General features: G+C 49.5%; 1 protein-coding gene across 2 annotated transcripts in view; it reads right to left on the bottom strand.

Annotated features, from left to right (window-relative positions):
- The window catches only part of TJP3 (tight junction protein 3), a 54243-nt gene extending 39313 nt beyond the window's left edge, over positions 1–14930 (bottom strand). Inside the window, exon 1 of one of the 2 annotated variants that reach the window (XM_039515726.1) lies at positions 14817–14930. The gene's annotated coding sequence lies outside the window, so the exon portion shown is untranslated. Of the gene's footprint in view, positions 1–14096; positions 14261–14816 lie in introns of those variants that run through there. The other variant, XM_039515728.1, reaches the window with a different exon arrangement.
- Positions 14931–15174: the final 244 nt, after the last annotated feature.

Below are 15174 nucleotides of genomic sequence, written 5' to 3'. Positions count from 1 at the left end.
GTGACGAAGTGGGACTGTTCTTAATGTTTCCTCTGAATACTGTGTGGGTGCCTCAGTTTCCCCTGTGCATTTCTTAAGTCCCTAGGTGGTGGGATAAAGGCCAGTGAGCATAAATCACTGACACTCTGTCTCCTGGCAACAAATGGCCAGGGCCCTTCCCCCGTGCAAGGAAATAGCTAAAGGTGAACAAAGAGGTCAGGTGACCTTCTGGCCCGGGAAAGAGACAAAGCCCAGAGAGGAGGGGCTGGAGGGGTTTCAGTTTGGGGCTGGCTGGGGACAAGGAGTGAAGGGCAGACGTGGGGGTCTGGCTCACTGCCCCCCAGAATGGACCCAGCTGCGGGGTCCCATTCTCTGTACCTACAAGCTCTGTTTTAGACTGTGTTCCTGTCATCAAATAAACCTCTTTTACTGGCTGGCTGAGAGTCACGTCTGACTGCGAAGTGGGGGGGCAGGACCCTCAGACTCGCTGTGGGAAGTGCACGGAGGGGCAGAGGATGCTGAATGCTCCAAGGAGAGACCCAGGAGGTGAAGCCAGGTGAGCTTCTTGCCCTGCAGACAGTCTGCTCTGAGGGAGAGGAGGCTCCCCAAAGTCCTGACTGGCTTTGAGGGGAGCAATTCCAGAGCAGCGCCTGGGGACTCCGTGACAGCATGCCATGGAGAAGACAGACCCAGATCAGGCCCAGACATCCAGCTCCATGACAGAAATGCAGGGAGGGGATGGGGGACTGGAGATTTTTCTAAAGTTGATCAGCAGACCCAGGGTTTTAAAAGTTGACTGAGTGAGAGAAAGATTGGACAGTACCTGAGGCCTGGATCAGTCTTTGACTAGCCAGTCACCCAGGTAAGGGTAGATTTGTACTCAGAGCCTCCGCAGGAAAGCAGCTACCACTGTCGTACCTTTTGTGAAAGCCCAATAAGCTGCTGCCAGGCCAAAAGGCAGTGCAGTGACCAGGTGACAAGAGTGCTTCTCTACAAATCTGAGATACTTGCTGTGACCTTGATAAATCACCACATGACAGTAGGTGGCTTGAGTTGAGGATCCAGGGAGGGGTAATGGCAGCCAGGGTGGTCATGTAGAACTGTATCTTTTGGAGATAGCTGCTGAGCTGGTGCAGATCTAAAATTGGTCTGAGACCTCCCTTTGCTGCGGTTAGGATACAAGGGGAATAGAGCCCCTTCCCTCTGAGACACAGCATTACCTCCTCTATGGCTCCTACCTAAAGGAGAGAATGAACCCCTTGGAAGAGGAACTCCTCGTGAGAGTGGTCCCTGGGCAGGCACCGATGAAGAAGAAGGAGGAGATGGTGGTTTGCGTTTCTAGCCCCTATCTGACAAGGAGCAGGAGCAGAGTAATGGTGGGTCTGCTGCCCTGGGGCAGGGCAGGAGTATACAACCCCAAAGACTAGAAAATCGCCCTAGAATCCTTCAACCCCTGGAGCTTAGAGTCTATTTGCTTTCCAGAAAAACAAGGACCTTTCGGGGGGGGGGTGCAAGTCTTGAATGTTTGTTGGTCCACGTGTGGAAGCTCTGAGGATGGCAGCCAAGACCTCCTGTACCTAGAAGCCACAGTCTTGGCAGCCGAGTCCGCCACATCTGGTCCAGGCCGCAGTGGCGTGTGAAGGCAGGGGCCGCTCAAGCCGCTCTGATGGGTACCATTGAGGGGGAAATTTCCAGTGACTGTGTGCAGCGACGTACATGTGCAATCACTCAGTCTTGTTTTGCAACTGCATTACATATTGATCCACTGTAACCCCTAGCTCCTTTCCAGCAGTACGACCACCTAGCCAGTTACTCCCCAGTGTGAAGCCGGGCATTTGATTTTTTCCCCTCCTAAGTGAAGTACTTTGCACTTGTCTTTACTGAATTTCAGATGAATTCTCCAATTTGTCAAGGTCATTTGAATTCTAACTCCAAAGTGCTAGCAACCCCCTAGCTTGGTGTCACCCACACATTTTATAAGCATATTCTCCACTCCATTATCCAAGTCATTAATAAAAATACTCAGTAGTACAGTAGTAGTACAGGCTCTGGGAGGGAGTTAGGGTGTGGGAGGGTGTTCCAACCTGGGGCAGGGAGCTGAGGTGCGGACTCTGGCTGGGCAGCGCTTACCTCAGGCAGCTCCCAGAAGAAACCGGCACATCCAGTTCCTAGGCCAAGTGGCACAGGGGCTCCTATAGACACCGCCCCCCAGCTCCGACTGGCTGCACTTCCTGGCCAATGGGAGCTGCGGAGCTGGCACTCAGGGCACAAGCAGCGTGCGGAGCCCCCTATGGCCGCCCCTGCGCCTAGGAGCTGGACATACTGGCCGCTTGCAGGAGCCACATGGAGCCAGGGCAGGCAGGGTGCCTGCCTTAGCTCCGCTGCACCACCGACTGGACTTTTGGCTACCCAGTCAGCGGTGCTGACCGGAGCCGCCAGGGTCTTTTTGACCAGGCATTCTGGTAAAAAACCAGACACCTGGCAACCCGATTAGTGACCCCAAGGGCTTGTTGCACACAGCAGCTAGGCCAGGATAAGATCTGGTGGTATAGTGCTACCAAAGCAAAACAAAACATGTTTCAGAGGAGTGCCTTCACACTGTGCTGCTTAGCAGGGGCGGCTCTAGGCATTTTGCCACCCCAAGCACGGCAGGCAGGCTGCCTTCGGCGGCTTGCCTGCGGACCCTCCGCAGGCAAGCTGCTGAAGGCAGCCTGCCTGCCACCCTCGCGGCGACCGGCAGAGCACCCCCCACGGCTTGCCGCCCCAAGCACGCGCTTGGCGTGCTGGTGCCTGGAGCCGCCCCTGCTGCTTGTGCTGATGCATGTCACAATGCTGTGTCCACACAGCAGCAGGCTGTATTGCTAGAAGCAGGTGCACTGAGGGAAGGCGTCCCAGTGTTCTCCACACTGCCTGAAGGGAAATTTTCATTGTGCATTGTAGGGATATGCTCTGGTGTCATAGGGGACTATGGGATCAAAGGCCCAGAATTCCCTTTGATCTGTCCCATGGGTCACCTCTCTGCTACCCCATGCTGCAAAGATGGATAAGGGACAGTGGAATGCCGCGCTCCAGTCGGATGTCTGGATCCTGTTGTACTGGGAAGGACACAGCAGGCAATGGCCTCAGCAGAGGATGCACTCGGTTGCCGAGGTCTAACAAATGAGGAGTTTCACCATGTGCCCTGAAGGTGGCAGGACGTGGCTTGAGGCAGATCTCTGTCGGGAATTGATTCCACAGCCAAAGCCCTCCAGAAAGTGTCCGCCAGGCAGCGTGCTGACTGAATGCAGCTGCTGCAGTAGAGTGCAGAGTCAGCTAGAGACTGTTTCAGAGACAGCGAGGTGTGGACCACTGAGGGCAGGGGCGGCTCTAGACACCAGCGCGCCAAGCAGGCGGCGGGCGGCGCTTCCGGGGGCGGCATTTGGCCGGTGGGAGCTCGCCGCCGGCATGCCGGCGTCAGGTCCGAGCGGGCCGGACGACCTGCGGACGCATGCATGGCATGACGGCGGGTCCCCGCCCGCTCCCCGCTCCTGAGCCGCAGGTGCGCACTGTCGGCGTGGCCCGTCCGGTCTCCCGGGCTCAGGTGCAGGGGGCAGGCAGCAGCCGCGCAGAGCCGCGAAAAGAGGACCGCGAAGAGAGGACCCGCGCGCGCGCGCGCGGCGCGCGCCGCAGCGCCCCGCCGGCCCCGCCTGACGATTGAGGCCAGATCCTTGAAATGTGCCTGGAATTGGCTGCCAATCATTGTAGAGTGCAGCACATTGGTATGATGGATACCCTGCCTGACTCGCAGCTTCTGGATTAGCTCTGTTCATCTGATTCTGGATGCACTCATTAGTATAGGGGAGAACTGGGTATGAACTACATTCCCAGTACTACAATTCCAGTGCTTGGGGATCGGTGGAACTGGACAGGCCTCTGAACACAATTCCTCACAGAAGGGCCAGATCAAAAAGCATTGTCAGAGATCAGAAAAGCAACTGCCAAGAAATGGTCCATTCATGTAGATGGTTCTCACTGGACACCAGAGGGAGATGTAACCTAGGCAGATGCAGGTTGCTTGGGCTCTGAAGCAGCCCACATGGAATCCCTAAACATTGTCCCCTAAAACCAAATCATCCAACCCCCCGAAATACTGTGCTTGACTACTGAAACCCCCAAGATCCCCTCTAGCTCTGCATTTTCCTCTCCGAATCTGAAAGCACAAAAAACCACCACCCCACGGGAGATCTGCCTGATCAGCTTCTTCAAACAAAATGGCGCCCGAGCCTGATGGAAAGCAGCTGATGGCTGTACTCCAGCAGATGGCCGCAGACACAGCTGAAATTAACTCTATAGCTTCCACCCTGCGACCAGCAAGGCAGATTCAGAGAGCACGCCGAGCTCTTTCCAGATGAAGGGCTGATGGACAACACAGAATTTCTGAAGTGGAAGATGATTTCAAGGAGAACAAGTTACAGGTTATGAAGAATTTTAATGATATCAAGACTATTAAGACCAAGCTAGTAGATCTAGAAAGCCACTCAAAACGACGTAGCAGCAAGACTGTGGGTCTCCCTGAGGGAACAGAGAAAGGTAAAACCTCTGAATTTGTCCTTAAACTGCTAACTAAGTTGTTGGTTCTGGCAGTAGAGTTTTGGTTTGATGCAGAACAGGCACACTAGGCTCTTGCCTTCAAGCCTGTTCCAGAACGTCAGCCTAGAGCATTGATTGTGAAGTTCCTGATGTTTAGCAACAACAAGGAGCTTATATTGCAGAAATCCAGAGGGGAAAAAAGGAGCTGTTATGGGGAGAAACAGCAATTAAAATACTGCTCTTTCATGATTATGCCTGTGATGAGGGCAGCTTTTAACCAGGCAAAACTATTAGCCAGGAAGATGGAGTTGAAATATTTTATTCAATTCCCAGCAGTGCTCCATATTAAGAATGGCAAGAAGATAGTATCATTCAGTTCCCTGCAGAAGGCAGGAAAATACCTCAAAAATCTGCAAACTTCTCCCTTGCAAGAGGAGAAGACATCTATGGAATGATTAGACAATATGGAATGTATGTATTGCTCGCTTAGAACTAATATGCGCTAAATACGTTGATGGGTGCTAGTTGATATTGATATGTTAGTTCCTTCCCCCCCCCCCCCCCATTGGGGTTGAAGGGTTATCATCAATTTACTTCCTATTGCCTTAACTCATAGGAAAGGAGCGTCAATGTAAAATCCACCATTTGATTAATTATATATCGTTGTTTTATTAGATGGTGCTTCCTTATGCACTAAGTGTACCAAGGTTCTGTTGGTAATAGGTAAGGCTACGATTTAATCATGGGTATTTTTAGTAAAAGTCACAGACAGGTCACGGGCAATAACCAAAAAAAATTCACAGCCCGTGACCTGTCCATGATTTGTACTATAAATACCCCTGACTAAATCTTGGCTGGGAGCCCACTGCTTTGGGAGGCTCCCAAGGGGTTTGGGGGTTGCTCCTCTGGGGGGGAACGCCAGCGGCACCTGCTGCCGGGGGGCCAGCCACCTGCCGCTTCTCTGCCTGCCTCTGGGACCACTGCCAGGGGCCACCATGCTGCAGCTGCTCCCACCACCCTCAGGACCACTGCTCAGGTAGTCTCTGGGGCCAGCTGCCTGGGGCCACCCGAGCAGCAGCAGGTGTGGCTGGCTGCAGGGCTATCAAAGGCTTGGGTGGCCCTGGGGTCAGCCACACCAGAAGTCATGGAGGCTGCAGAAAGTAATGGAATCCATGACTTCTGCGACCTCCGTGACAGACACGGAGCCCTAGTAAGAGGCGATTACTGTAGTTGTAACGTTTGGGCTGTGAGGATCTCCAAGTTTCACCTGCTCTGGACACCACTCTGGCTGCCAAGTGTATAGTTCTGGCCTGTTTAAAAGGATTCTTCTTTTTGACTGTATAATACTCCCTCCACTCGCTTTTCTGCTTTGTTTTTTCACTTATTTAATTCCTCTTTCAGCCCCCCTCTGGTTACCCTCCCATGCTGGGAATTTCCTTCTCACTCCTGTAGAATATGTCCTATGAAGCGACGCCCGACCCCTGGATTAGATCACTTTGGCTGCTTAGCTATGCAAGAGCTGTGTGATGGTCAGGAAAATTTGTAATTTCATATTTATTCACAAAGCCACACAGTTTTATCTGGTATATTTTAGAAATGAAGCTCTGGTCATTAAATGTGTCTCCTGGAATATAAAACAGTTTAGAAAAAGAAAGAAAAAGAAACCACATACTCAATGATAAAAAAAAGGAGAGAGAGAGAGAGAAAGAATGTGGACATGGCATGTTCCAGGAGACATCTGACAGAACTTGCGTAGGCCTCTCAGTTTCTAGTTGTTTTAATTCTAAAGCCAGGCGTGTTGCTATACTCATACATAAAAAGTTGAATGTTAATATTCTGAGCACAAGGTCTGAAATTGCGGCAGATTTACTGTCCACAAGGCTGAAATTAGCAATTCTATCATCATCCCTGGCAGTCTCTATAGGCCAAACCAGAATTATCCCAAATTTTTGATGAGTATAAATGAAAAGGGCCATCGTCCTATTAATTAGTATCCAGCTATAATAAACTCTAGACCCAGCCCTTGAGAAATCTTCTCCGTCTCCGTAATAAATGCTAAGACTCACCAGGTACTTCATACATATCTGACTTAGGTTTCCAAGATGCGTGGAAATTGGGTGATCCCATAGTCAGAGTTTTTTTAAATAGTTTTTTCTCCTGCTGCTCATTCAATATATTCAAACTGGATTATTTTAGTGTCACAGGACTTGATCAATTCTGTCTCTGATTGTGGCATTGGTACCATTGTTATATCTGACCATGCTGCTATACATGCATCTTTGAGGCCTCCCGGGTAGGCACACCCAACGAAAATGTGGAGACTAAAGACCTCTCTGCTGTGTGATCCATCACTTGTTAACTCTCTCTAGCAGGAGTTGAGCGGTTCATCAGCTGCACTTTGGGAAGCTTTTAAAGTCTTCATCAGAGGTTGTATCATCTCTTATGCCACCATTAAAAAGAAACTGAGAACACACAAAATTGATACCCTGGAGGATGAAATTGAGGCCTTGGATAAAGACAGTACTTCTCCCTCTGGAGAGGAGCTCAGAACCCTCAATCTAAGACATGGGTGGGCAAACTACGGCCTGCGGACAACATCCAGCCCGCCAGCTGATTTAATCCGGCCCTTGAGCTCCCGCTGGGGAGCGGGGTCGAGGGCTTGCCCTGCTCCAGCCGGGGAGCAGGGTTGGGGGCCACTCTGCATGGCTCTCAGGAAGCATAGGCATGCCCCACAAGCACCTTCCCCTCAGCTCCCATTGGCTGAGTGCTGTGGCTAATGGGAACTGCAGAGGTGGTGCCTGCAGATGGGGCAGCGCGCAGAGCCGCGCCTCCGCATAGGAGCTGGAGGAGGGACATGCTGCTGCTTCTGGGAGCTGCTTGAGGCAAGTGCCAACTGGAGACTGCACCCCTGAGCCCCTTGTGCGCCCCCACCCAGTCCCAATCCCTCTCCTACCCTCTGAACCCCTCAATCCCAGCCTAGAGCACCCTCCCGAACCCCAAACTTCTCATCCTCAGCCCCACCCCAGAGCCCACACCCCCAGCCAGAATCCTCACTGCCTCCTGCACCCCAACCCCAATTTCATGAGCTTTCATGGCCTGCCATACAATTTCCATACCCAGATGGAAAAAGCTTGCCCACCCCTAATCTAAAACATGAAATCAACAAACATCTGTCCCAAAAGACTGAGTTTGCTGTAATCTGTTTGAAGCAAAACTTCTGGGAATTTGGCAAGCTGTTGGCATATAGACTTAAGCAAAAAGCTAACCAAAAGAAGATTGTTGCTATTTGTGCTAGTAGCAATAAATTATACACACAACAGTCAGATATTAAAAGAATTTCAACAGTTTTACGTAGCTGATGAGGGCATCAGTAAAGATAACCTCGATAACTTTTTAGTGGGCTGTCTCTGCCACAGATCTCTGACTCTCAGAAGGAACTTTTAGATGCTTCTCTAGAAATCACAGAACTGACTCAGGCTAGAACAGAAATAAAGAGTTGAAAGAGTCCCGGTGCAGATGGGTTCCCAACTGAATTTTACAAAATGTTATCTGAAATGTTAACACCTAGATTGTTGAATATGTTCAGCGAGACCAAGGATGAGCTAACCCTCCCACCTACTCTTAAAGAAGCTGTAATTTCTGTTATTCCTAACCTGGGAAAGACCTTGAACTATATAGTAATTACAGGCCAATTTCTTTAATCAATTGTGATGCTAAAAAAAATGTAAAAAAGTTCTTGCTGTCTTGTTGTGATGAGAGATTTGTCCATATACATACATATTATAAGGTTAATCAGGTAGGTTTACTTATAATAGACTTAGCTGATTTAATTTGATTGATATGATTTTGAGAGAGAGTCTAAAAAGAGAGAGTGTAAAAAAAAATAAAATAAAAAAGAACAAACTTGACTGAAGTCTGAGACTATCTTTTTCCTGCGTTAGCAAAATTTGGATTTGGTGACCCATGTATGTCTTGGATTAATCTTTTATACTCTAACCTGACTGCCAGGGTTGTTACCAATGGTTTTATTTCCACCCCATTTCCATTACAGAGTGATCCGAGGCCTGGCTACCCCCTTCTTCCTCTTCTGTTTGATTTAGCTCTAAAACCTTTAGCCATTGCCATCCGAGCAAATCACCATATTCACGGGATCAAGGTGGGCCGAAAAAAGAGCACAAAATTAGGCTCTATGTTGTGGATGATGCTCTTGTATTCGTGTCTAAGCCTGAGGTTACCATTCCTAACCTTCTAACCACTATTAATAATTTTGGATTCCTCAGGATATAAAATTAATTGGGGGAAATCAGAAATCTTAGGCATTAACAAATATGCCCACAGAGGCCTTTCCTCAAATTGGGAATTTCAAGGGCAATCATCTTCTATGAGAGATTTACGAATACCAATTCTCAAAGTTATTCCAGACATCCCCAAGATAAATATAGATCCAATTAATGCCCAAGTGGCTGATCATTTAGGGAGATTGAGGGTTAACCCTCAGTTTGTTTGTTGGATAAAATTAATATACTGACAATCAACATCCTTCCCAGAATTTTATCTCCTATTCCTCAAACTCATTTTAAGAAAATTCAATAATATTTTCAGAATGTTCCTTTGGGGTGCAGGTAAGAAACCTAGATTGGCTCTGAACAAATTACAGCTCCCCCTTTCTCTGCGAGGATTTCATTTCCCCAACTTGGAAAATGATCATCTCTCCTTTTTGTTAAGCCTGGCATCTTTGTGGCTGTTGGATATGACCACACAGACCCTACCCCAGGTTCAGACTCAACAAGAATTGGTATCCTCTCCCCCACTTTCAAGCATTGTAGGATCAAGTTATTATAGATTTGATGGCTCCAGAGCTCCCAAAATAGCATTTGTGAGGCAAGCTTGGTCAAACTTAGCTAAAACATTCCACTTCCCCCCCCTGTTTTTCCATGTAGATGTAGTAATCCTTAAAATCAGCAGCAAAACTCTGCTGTGGAGGGATTGGATGGCCACAGGAATTATGACTGTGTCACAGCTAACAGACAATGATAAATTTAAACCATTTGTAGATCTTCAGCAACAATTTGGCATGCTCTGCGCCGTAGCATGGAAATCTCTTCAGTTAAAGCATTAACTTGTACATATATTTGCACTGGATGCATTGAGAGATCCAGAACATTTTGAAGGAAACGCCTTGGATTTTCTCAGCCAGTGGTATCCTTCTATGATTGTCTGGTCCAAAGAACTCTGCCAAAGATTGCTAATTTGAGAGTTGCTTGGGACAGAAATTTGGATACAGAGCTAGCTCTGGCCCAGTGGAACACAACTTTATCTAATGTTTAAAATGCAACTATAGACCTGAGACTACAGTTTATTCACCAAAAGACACTGTTTTGAATATAGTTGTCCTCACATAGGCTCATGGTAATGGATCTCATAAATGCTGACCACTGTTGGAAATGTAACTCCCTTGGGGTTACATTAGCTCATATGTTTTGGGAGTGCCTCGTATCAAGAATTTCTGGTATGAGGTGGGTCAAAGAACCAATTTGATATTGGATGCTAAATTGGAGCCTTCCACCTTAAGTTTCATTCTTGTATATATTCTTGATACACGGAGATTACCTGGTAACAGGGCTGCATGGTTCCTGATTGCTAAAAAGTTAATCCTGCAAAAATGGTCAGTCCCCACCAAATATTGATGCCTGGCTCAGTGATACAGCTGACCTTACAGCTAATGAGCAGGCACTGCAGAAAGGGGTTGCCCGAAAAATTCAAAGCAATTTGGAATGACTCTTTAAGAGGTCTATGATTAATGTCAACTCTGACCATAGATATGTTACTTCCCCGCTTTTATCCTAACTGGCTTTACTTTTGTATTATGATGGATCTGGTATATTTATTGTATTTGGAAAACTGAATACAAAATTCTAAATAAAACCAACCAACAAGATGGTTCTCATTGCCTGCATGAAAATCCAGAGGCAGGTTCCTGGGAGAAGAGCCATGGATGAGACGTGCATGCAATCAGTCACAGGTGGTGCCAGGGTGAGAAACACGATCAGACAGGTCAATGAAAAGGACTCCAGTTATTCCGACAGGAGTCAGTCCTGTCTGTATCAGTTATGGATCGTTTAATAATTATCTGGAGTCCCTGCATCTGTTCTGAGCTCACGGGCACTGCACAGGCCTTATCAACTGTCATGATCTGATCACCACATGGCGCAGTGAGGAGAATCTCAGAGACACTTCATTTCTAGGGAGCCCTGGGGATTTTCTGCCCAGACCCTACACAAGTTTTTCATTTCTATTCTAGTCTCTGCTATCATGGCATGACACCCTGTTTGCTTCAAGGACTTTTCATAGAATCCATGGCCAGAATGGACCATTGTGATCATCTAGTCGGATCTCCTGTATAACACAGGCCAGAGAATTGCTCCAAAATAATTCCTAGCAAGAAAAATATCCAGTCTTGATTCTCAGTAATGGAGAATCCACCATGCGTCTTGGTAAATTGTACCAATGGTTAATCACCATCTAACTGTTTATGCCTTATTTCCAGTCTGAATAGGTCTAGCTTCAATTTCCAGCCGCTGAAATGCTCTGTCCCCAGGTCGGGTATGCACACAAGATACAAAAACACAGTTGCTGCAATACATACAATGAAAAGACTATTCCACTAAGGTGACAGACCCATACCTAAGCCAGACATCATCAGGATGTTCTTTGGGGAGAGACCTCAACATCTTTTCTTTTCAGACCCCACTTACAGTCCCACAGAGTCTCTCCACCCAAACCATTGTAATGTATTAGTTTACCCTCCTAGGGACCTGGTTCTGTTTGTAGCTCTGCTGCTGACTGGCTGCATGACCTGGGTCAAGCTGTTCTCTCTCTCTGCTCGTTTTCCCATCCATACAATAGGGATAAGGACCGGCAGTGATGTAGCCTCGCTGTTATTAGTGAATTCCATCCCACAGCTCTCACAGCACTTTACAAACATGACTACATTATGTCTCATTAAATCCTTGTGAAGTAAGCCATTGTTTTATCCCCATTTTACAGACAGGGAAATTGAGGCACAGAGCAGGTTTCACATGTTTATGGCAGAGCCAAAGCTAGAACCTGACCACCCAGTCTGGCACATTAGCCACAAAGCCAGTTTTCTCCCTGACTTTGTCAGTGGGCACATTCCCTAGTGTTGGATATTCTGTGGGGCCACATTGCTTAGGGCAACCGGCAGGGGGCATTTTTGTTTTGGTTGCTACTCTTCAGCAGACCTTTTATTTCCACACGGCTAGCGCAGCAGGGCTCTTGCAATCACCGGGTGCGCAATGGCACGTCTACCTGGGGAGAGACGTACAGGGAAGCAGCCAGCTTGGGTACCAATTTATACAGAAGCCCGACTTCAAAAGAAACACGCCCCAGAACGTTCGGACTAAAAGCTCTAGATCCCAGGTGTGCAGCTCTGTCCATCACAAAGCCACAAGCCTTCTCAGTGGGGCGCCAACCGCTTGGAAAGCCAAGTGTGCAAAAAGGAGAGGGACAGATTAAGGGAGGGGGCAGCTGCACTCTAGACAGAATGATCTTTTCACAGACAGACAGTCACAAAGGCAGCATTGTCTGGTGGTTAGAGCAGGAGCCTGGGGGGCCAGGACTCCTGCACTAGTTCCGTCTCTGCCCGTGACCTGGGGCGAGTATCTCCCGCCCTGTAAAATGGGGCGGGGAGGCTTTGTAAAGCACTGGATCATCAGAGAGAGGAGCCATAGAAGCAGACTGTGGTGTTTAAAACCAAAAAGGCAGGCGCAGGCAAGGCCAGATCCTAGGAGGCTGGGCCCTGCATGCCTCTGTTGTAACCCCAGCATAGGGCCATAGAGAGGACTGCAGAGCACGCTCCTGGGCTAGGAGTGCAGGAATTCCCCAGAATCCCCTCGCCTTATGGGGAACTGGGCCCTCCCTGGCTGTGGCTGGAACCAGAAAGCAGCGCGGTGGGGAGTGGCACAGAGAAGGATTTGCCTAGTGACTGAGCCCAGCTGCTTAGACACCTGCTGAAGCAGATGCAATCAGCAGGCTCCTAGCCTAGCTCTGAACTGGCTGCAGTCTTTGACCCGAAACTCCTCTGCAGGGCGGGACAGTGGGAGTTAAAACAGGCTAGTTTCAGTGGCAGCAGGGAGGCAATCTGAGCCATCCAGAATTCTCCAACCTGCTACATTGCTCCTGACCTTGGGCAGTTTCTATTGCCCCTAGCCCCAGTCTCTCCTTTCCTGGCGGCCAAGCACAGGGAGCGCTGAGAGGCCTGGTGCAGAGAGAAACCCAGTGGGTTTGAGGAAGGAGGCCCAGAGGGGACCGTGCATGCAATCCCCAGGAAAGGACTCTCTGCTATCACTGCACATGGGAGTGTCCAAGGGAGGGACTCCGAGGAGGCTACACTCGGATTGCTAGCTCTAGTAAGAGCAAGTTCACCTCAAAGCACTCCCACCACCCCTAAGTAATGACCTGCAGCCCCCCTCCGCTAGTCCAGCCTTGGCCTCCCCATCCCCGCTTGGGAACGGATCTGCAGCCCCTCCCCTGCAATTCCCCTTGATCCCCCACCCCGCACTCTGATGAGCAAGATCACAGGAGCAATTCAAGTGCCTGCACAGGTTTGCCTCGGCCTGGTGGATGGAGTTTTGCTCCACCCTTGGGGCACTGAAGCACTAACCGAGCGGTGGCACACGTGCTAAGGGAGAAAAGACACCCAAGCAAACAGCCAGAGAAGCTGGTTTGGCAGGTTTCATTGCAGAAACCACCCCCACCCTCTCAGCCTGCTAAATCAAGCAGCATCTCGAGAGCACTGACCACAGCCTGGCCTGGCTCGGGTGCTGGAGCAGTTTGTGCGGGGGGCGGAGGGCTGAGAGCCATTGAACCGACCTGTAAACCCCATCTGTGATGGAACCACTTCAAGCCAGGGGGGTCAGCAGCCGCCTCCCCCGCAGCACCCCTATGGGCCGGACTCCCACTGCAGCCCAGGGCACAGGGCTCCTAGAGACGGGAGGGGCCAGCACCACCCAGTATTGTCACTGGGCTTTACACCCTGACTGAGCCCAGCCCCAGTCTCACCCTGACAGCTCACAGTGCAAACAAACAGTGGTGGGGAAACGAGAGGCCGGGAGGATCTGGTCTCCGAGTTAGGCCCCAACAGGCCGTGAGGGCTCCACACTGAGCAGGGAGCTTGCCCCTTGCTTTGTATACAGAGCACGGGGTGCACTACAAACCCCTGTCTGTCCTGTCCTACTGCCCAGCAGAGATGTGGCTGAACAAACATGCACTTTTCCCCAGGGCTTCAATTCAGCTCAGGTCTCATCTACGCTACCCATGAGAACCGTGGTAGAATCAGATCCTCTGACTTAGTTTTATCTGCAGCACAGATTTGGCCCTGCGAGCGTATCCTGTCACATACGCAGATTTGGCTCTAAATTACGCCTGTGTAAATCCAGAGTAACTCCTGGATCATTCTCTGCACAAAGCTGCCTATAATTTCTTAAAATTTGTTTTTCGCCCAAGCGCCTTTGTTGTCTGCAGCTCACCTACTAATGCCTCCCTCTGCTCAGCAACATGCTTCAGGGTCATCAGCGAGACTGTTTACATCCAAGCAAGCTGTTTTGTGGCTACAGCAAAGAGCTGTTTGCTTCACTGCCCAGGGCAGGGGAGGCCCCCTGAGACACACCAATGTGGTGGAGGTTAGAGGAGGAACCTGTGAAGTCAGACTTTGGGGAAGTCAGCCTAACGCTTCAGAGCTCAGATCTGAAATAAAATCAATTAACCCCCAGCATTTCAAGTCTCAGCCTCCAGGCTCTGGGCTCAGCCCTTGTTAATCATTAGCCATGGCCAGTGACTTAGTGCTGACAGGAGTGAAAGGTGAGTTTCCTTTACAAAATTGCCATTAGAGATGGGTTCCAATTGCAAAATTCAGTTCCAGAGCTGCCCTCCCTCAGGTTAGCACCTGAAGTCTGATTCTTTAGGCAGCACCTATAAAAGTCAATAGGAATTTTTTTAACATTGCTCCCCCTATTCCAGGGGAGCGCTGGGTACTTTCAGACACACCCACCACAGCAGGGTCTGAAAGGCACTTCTAGTGCCTCTCCTGGCTTCCAGGGAGGTGGGCTGACAAAATGGGGAAGCCTGTACTTTTTGAGTTGAAAAAGTAGGTTGTTTTTCAGCTCTGTGCCAGCCTGGAGGAATTCCCTCTCCCTCCACCACAGCCCAGTTAAATCAGAGCCACGGGTCCCACCACATTAAACACTCACCTTGGGGGCCTGCAAGGTGTTTGCTCCTCAACAACAGAGAAATTCACTAGGATTCAGCCACACATAGAGACGACTCCCTGGTGCTCCCCTACCAGGAAGAAGACAACTCTCCACTCCCCAGGTAGAGCCTGCTTTAAATATGCAGCAGCAGATTTCATTTCAGGGCGGCTCGCTTAACCCTTTGTGGGCCAGAAACTGGAAGGCAGAGGGCAAAAGAAAAGGTAACCTTTGGGAAACGGGATTTGGGCAGCTATGCTGCATGTAAACACACAGGAAGACAGAGCAGGCCAGAAAATACTCTTATAGCTGGGGGAACCCTAAAAAATTACTGGGGAGGAGGAGAGACAAAGGACCTGGG

The sequence above is a fragment of the Mauremys reevesii genome, linkage group 26 (genome assembly GCF_016161935.1).
Source record: "Mauremys reevesii isolate NIE-2019 linkage group 26, ASM1616193v1, whole genome shotgun sequence".
NCBI classification, from domain to species: domain Eukaryota; kingdom Metazoa; phylum Chordata; order Testudines; family Geoemydidae; genus Mauremys; species Mauremys reevesii.
This window is presented reverse-complemented; position numbering and strand designations above follow the sequence as displayed.